At 55.3% G+C, this 6,337-nt stretch overlaps 1 protein-coding gene across 1 annotated transcript in view; it reads left to right on the forward strand.

Annotated features, from left to right (window-relative positions):
- TWIST2 (twist family bHLH transcription factor 2) overlaps positions 1–736 on the forward strand; it is a gene marked incomplete at its 5' end in the record, with an annotated part of 40,190 nt that extends 39,454 nt beyond the window's left edge. The window contains one exon of the mRNA XM_080670351.1: positions 53–736. The remainder of the gene's footprint in view (positions 1–52) is intronic.
- Positions 737–6,337: the final 5,601 nt, after the last annotated feature.

Here is a 6,337-nt window from a genome sequence, read left to right on the forward strand (position 1 = left end):
AGGAGCCGAGGGAGGTGGTGGTATCTCACTCGCCCTCCTCCTTGTCTTCCAGACTGTCCGTGGGGCTGAGGTGCATGAGGAATGGGGATGCGTCCGAGTCTGGAATTCTGAAACCTGAACAACCTCAAGGAAGCCGCCCACTCTCCTCTCCAGCAAGACCCCAGACAAGGGGACAGCGACAGCGTCGGACGAAGACCCGGCCCGGCACCCTCTGCCCCAGAGACGGTCCCCACAGAGCAAGTGGCACTCACAGTCCTTCTTGCTGGTGACCTGCTCATTGTCACCTTTGCCACTGTTTGGATTTTTCTTCTTGGTTTTTTTTGGGGGGAGGGGGTATTTTTTCTGGAAACCTCTAGATTCAGGAACACATTTATAAGGATTTGGATTTTGGATTTGTATTTCCCTCCAAGTAGCTTTGTGTAATGTATATTTTTTTAATAAAACAGAAATGCATCCCTGTACCCTTCTATCGAAACTGGACCAAGGCTCTCAGAGAGAGACCCTGCGCCCGCCCCACCCTGCATGCTGTTCCCAGCAACCTGGAGCTCCGCCCCCTGCTCCTTCTCTCTCCACCATTCGCTCAGTAACCAGTTTTTTTATATTTTCCGTTTCAGTGTATATGTTGCTTATTTGTTTTATTTATTGAGATATTTTTAACAAGCTCAGTGACTGCAACGTGGCTGTGTATACTCCCCCCTCCCCACCCTCCGCCCTGAACAATAAAGACTCGAGCAGCCCTGGTCTTCTGTCTGTTCTCTGCTCTCCCTCCACCTCGCAGCTCAGGAAACGACCCGAGGCAGTTCCCACAAAAATGACTGTCGTTTCACTTTAAAAGGGACAGGAAAGGATGTAAGACATTTGATGCCATACATATCAGAGCGTTTTCTAGGAACTTCCATCTCTGTGTGGCTGAGAGTGTTCACAGACCCAGGCCTGGGAGAAGAGGTGAGGTTGGCCTCAGCCCCTCCCAGGTGCCCACCTTCTCAGCCCCCACCCCCAGCCTCAGAGCTAGAGAGTGTGTTCCCAGGCCATCCCCTATTCCTCAGACTACACGCACCGGCCCGTGTCCCATCCCTGCTGCCCAGGGTCAGCACTAGCCAATGCCAGCTCCTCAAAGCTGGCACCACCTGGCCCAGGCAGGATCCCTGGGTCCCAGACAGGACATTCATGCTGCTCCTTCCCGCTTCTCCGCATGGGTCACTGTCTGTTCTGAATATACCAGCCCCAGTACCTGTATGCACAGCTGTGTGAGGTTAAGGGGGCACACCTGTATATGCAGATACGTTCAGGGTGGAGCCCTGGCCCAGAAACCCAGCAGGTCCACTGTCTGCCAAGGGCCATGATGGAGCCAGTGGCTGGGGTCTGGGGAAGGGGCAGACACATTTCCATGGGGGGTGGGAGTCCCTCGTTCCACCTGCTGGCCTCCTGACCATGTCTGTGGACACCAGTGGGGTCGTGGTGGCCCCAGGTTGAAGTCTTCCAGCCGGGGAACTGCATGTCACCAGGTCGCACAGTGAGCCAGAGCGGTGGGGGTGGGGGGGGCGCGGGATGGGGGCTGTGCAAGGCCACACAGACCCTGCCAGCTCCCAGACAGGACTCCAGGAGGGGTGTCTTTAGCAGGACTGTGCTGGCCTGTGACCCCTGGTCCTCCTCCTCCCTGGCTCACCGAAGGGCAGGAACTCCAGAAACGCCAGCTTCCATCATCTGGCTGCTTTCAGGAGGGACCCTGATGCAGCCCAGCTTCCCTGGGGCTGGCGCCGCCTTGATGGTTCCTCTGCACCTGTCTGGGGCCCGGTTGCTGCAGCACGAGCCCAGCCCCCACTGCACACAGCAAGTGAGTGGGCATGGGGACACATGCAATGCACATATATACACGCACACATGCAATGCACACATATACACGCACACACACACCGAGCTCCCTGCGGAGACCTGGGCAGCTGTGGTCTGGCAGGGAGGGGTCCCGCCCTGCCCTGCGCTGTCCATCCTGCAGGGTCCGACAGAGGCCTGAGCACCTACACTGCCTTCGCCTGCAGTGAGTCAAAGGAAAACAATACCAAACCATGCCACATAAAACTTCCAGATGGGGTGGCCATCTTGTTTCTTGATTTCCAAATTGCAAAATTCAGAGCTGGAGCCAGTCTGCCCACCAGTGGCCGGCCTTGGGTCCCCACTGCGGTGACCATGTCCAGTGAGCCAGCCACGCCCAAGTCCAAGGCGAGGGGGCTGTGCCGGTGAGGACACCCTCCTCTGCTCGGGAGGGTTGAGTGGAGTCCAGTGGGGCCTCAGGCAGGGGACCCCGAGGCCAAAGTCACGGAAAGATCTGAGGTCCTATCCGGGGACCTGGGGCACTCTTTGCCCCTGGGCCCTGTTCTCCAGCAGACACACGCACACTCCTGGGAAGCCTCGCTCCCTCCGGCGCCCGCCGTGAAGACAGTCCTGGTTAGCAGTGCCACGTCAGCTCTCGGCATGTTACCTCGGAGTCCTCACCGCCGCGCGTCTTCCTTCCTTGACCAACTCAGATATTTTCTCACTAGACATTAAAACTGCGGTCCAAAGAGTGCACGTGGAAGGAACTGGGAGCACATAGGTCACTGGGAGCACAGCCATTTCCCTCTGGGTCTCTCCGACCACAGGTCAAGATTTCCATTCCAGGAGGTTCACTGAGCACATGCCCTAGAGACGGCACATGATGGGTGGGAGACATGGGGCCAGAGGGATGAGGGTGGGAGGCAGCAGAGGGTGGAGGTGCCCGTGGAGAAGAAGAAGACAGAGGTGGAGATTTTAAGGGGCAAAATGTCCACCGTTCTAGATTTTACTGTAAAATGTGTGCCTTTTCTGGTAATCTTGCTCATCCCTGTGCATGAATCACGCGTGGGGATGTGGTTTTCCCGGCAGCTGCCCAGGCACACACTGGCCCCCCAGAGGTTTTGACAGCAGGGAGGTGAGCCACCAGCACCACCAGCCTCCTCTCTGGACTGGGTGCTGGGTGTAGCTTTCCATCTTGTGGTCTGGTTTCTTCTGACGAAAGCCTTCTAGGCTAAGAGGCCTCCAGACAAAACCCGTGGAAAAGTCACAGCCTGGGGCTCTGCCAGGCTGGGACTAGGAAGCCTCGCGCTGGTTTGGTTGCAGCCCAGCGCCAGGAAAGAAAGAAACACTTTGGCGCTGGCTCCTCCCCCACAGGTTGCTCCAAACACACCTCCCAGCCTCTCCTTCCTCACAGACAGGAGAGGCTCCGCCCAGAGAGCTACGTGGCAGGGCCTCGGCCAGGGCACCCACCCGTGGGTGGTCGGGGACCAGGTCAGTAGCTGCTCACTGGGCTCTGCGTACCTGGAGCTTCACAGCCCCTGGCAGAGCGCCGGCGCCCAGCTGTGCTCTGCACCTTCCTCCTGCTGTTTTGGCATTGGCATTTGTCCACCTACTTTGTCCAGGTGTTTGGGTCTGTGCCCAGCATCACCATGCAGCCCGTAACCTGCTGGGAAAGACACAGGTGGGAGCAGGTGAATGAGAGGCAGACAGAGCCCTAAATGGTCATTCGGGGCTGGCAGTAGGGCCTGTCCCTCGGGGCTGCCTGATCTTTGGGCAGTGGACTTGCTGACCCGGGAGAGAGGGACCTCTCTGTGCTTCCAGCAGGGCCCCACTGCCAAAGCCAAGGTGGCCGTGCCTGTGCCCGAGAACATCAGGGAGTCCGAGCCCTTCTGCTCAAGAGCCAAGACTGACTCCCAGTGCTGGTCCCAGAGGAATGAGGAGGCAGGGGAGACCGTTCCAGAGGGCTCCAATGCCACCCGCCCCGCTCGGGCCTTCCCTTTGATTGCCGCCTGCCCGGTCATGGGCAGTGATGGCTTCAATTCTGATTGGAAAGGATTTTCTTTGTTCTTTTCTGTTGTTCCAAGGCTGTCATCTCATGTGTCGGCCCGTATCCTGGAGCATGCAGGACAGTCACTGCTGGAAACTTAATTTGGGGTCTCAGTTTCCTCAGCTGTAAAATGGGGCTAAATCAACTCCACGTTCCTTGTGGGCTTTGTGACAATGACCAAGATAATCCATGTAAAAGCCGCCCCAGAGCCCTGTGAATGAGCCCCACGCACACCGGGCACAACGGACCCCTCGCTCCTGAGGGCACCGCCCAGCCGTCAGACCTCCCGAGATGAGCAGGCTTGTATGCCAGGTGCTGAGGGCTTGGCTTGTTCAGTGACTGGTTGGGTGGGTGTTAGCCATGTGACTGATTTAAGGGCATGGGGACCAAGCAGGAGAAAGCCTAGGCCTGTACCTCTCACCCAAGCTACTCCCACCCATTTGATAAAGAAATTCATGGGAAATACTTCTCCACACACCCCAGCCCCCACGTGTTCTTTAGTTTCTGTTTTAAAACAGGTAGCGTGCTACTAGCAGAAGCTTAGCTAAGCCGATGCCCTGGGTCCCCAAACGGCTCAGGGTGAAGTGTCAGGTGGGGAGAGGCAGGGCCAGCAGAGATGTGAAGACAGCTCTGCACGCCCCCCCACTCCCTCCCACCCCTCCCCAGATTCCTGGCACCCCTCTCACATTTAGGACAGCTCAGCAACCCTGCAGAACCCCCACCAAAATAGAAATTATTTAGATTGTTTGCTAAAAATTGCCATGCTTGCAGAGTTTTATGAGGGGAAAAAGAGACCTTTTTTGATATATTGGCATCATAATAAGCCGCATCGAAATAGACCCACGGATGCCCAGGAAAATAGAAGTTGTTGCCAGGTGTAAGGTTCTGGGTTCACAGGTGAGCATGAGGGTCACCTCACGCCTGCCCAGGCCCAAAAGGCCCGTGGGCCTTCCTCCTCCCAGGGTCAGGAGAAGAAGGAACAGAGTCAGTTTTCTGATTTGACAAAACACAGCACAACAAACAACAGGCACAAATAACTGGTGCTCTCATTGCCCTGCCTGTGAGGGAGGGAGCTCCCGGAGAATGAAAATGTGGCAACACAGGAGCCAGGCAACACGAAGGCTGCCAAGGGTGGCCCGACGTGCGCTGGCATTACTGGGGGCGGGGATGCTTTTAGTGCCCAGAGCCTGGAGGAGAGCCCAGGGTGTCCGGAGCTAAGCCAGCCTCCAGGTCCCTGAACTCGAATGTCCTGCTGAGATCATGCAACTCGGGACCATGCAGGGACAGGTGGAATAAACATTCCTGGGGGTGAAGGCCTCGAAACCTGCGCTGTGGTCTTCCCGACCTGTAGGCGCCATCCCCGCTGCACAGCCCTCTCTCAGGAGGCGTGGACAGCATGCTTCCGACCAGAACCTCAGCCAGAACCTCCGTCCTGGGTCTGTTCTGAAACGCACAACCTCACATGTTCAGATCTGATGAGAGCTCTCTGCCTTCCGGAGTGGGGTGGGGGGAGGGGACGGTGTCAAATATTTACTCCGCACACAGCTCAGTGTTTACTCCCAGGTATGGATTGTTTGTTTTTTTAACAGACTTTCCACAAACAGTGTGTTACTTTTTACTTCTTTAGTCTTACTTCTTTAACTTGTTACTTCTCTAGTTTTCGTCAGATTTTGAAAGCACATCATTTTGGTGCCAAGATGAACAAAACCTGGCTCTTTATGATGTTGGGAACTGACTCAACAATTCACATTTTTTTTTTTAAGGCAAAGCTAATCAACTTGGAAAAAGTTGCACATTCTGTTCGTTGATGGTCCCGCTGACCCGGCAGACCCGGTTCCTCCCACTGCTCATTTGGGGAGTTGTAAGAATTAATAAAAAAACAGAATGAGCGCTCCCTGCCTTCATTTTTATGTTGACAGTGCCTTCCTGCCCATAGCTCTTCTGGGTAAACAGCCATATCTCTGCACAGCCGCCCCATCCTCCACGTCTGCTGGGGCTGGTGGATGCTGACCCAGCAGCAGCCCAACCGCCAAGCTGCCAACCGCCTGTGGCATGGGTGGCCTGGATCTAAAGACGGGCTGGGCCAAGTAGAGTCCAAACTATAGCACCGAGATTTTTTAAAAGGCTGCCTTCTTGGCACCACCCCAGAAGCAATCTTCATGACAAAGCAATCTATCATAAGGTCTAATATATTTATAGCCAAAGACCCAGAAGGAAAAAGGCAGAGAAAAAAAACCATGCCAAAAATGAGAACTTTTTTATCAGGAAGTCTGCATTGCATGTTAAAGAAACTTGTTTAGGCTGAAGGAAAATTATTCCAGTTAGAAAGATAAATCTAGACAAACAGACGAAAAGTGCCAGAAATGACTTACTATTGCCAGAGGCAGCCACTATTGCGAGAGGCACCGACTATGGCGACAGGCAGCTACTATCGGAGAGGCGTGACTGGCGAGAGGCGGTTACAGGGCACTAACGTGGGAG

Source organism: Plecotus auritus (genome assembly GCF_963455305.1).
Source record: "Plecotus auritus genome assembly, chromosome: 5".
In the NCBI taxonomy this organism is placed as follows: domain Eukaryota; kingdom Metazoa; phylum Chordata; class Mammalia; order Chiroptera; family Vespertilionidae; genus Plecotus; species Plecotus auritus.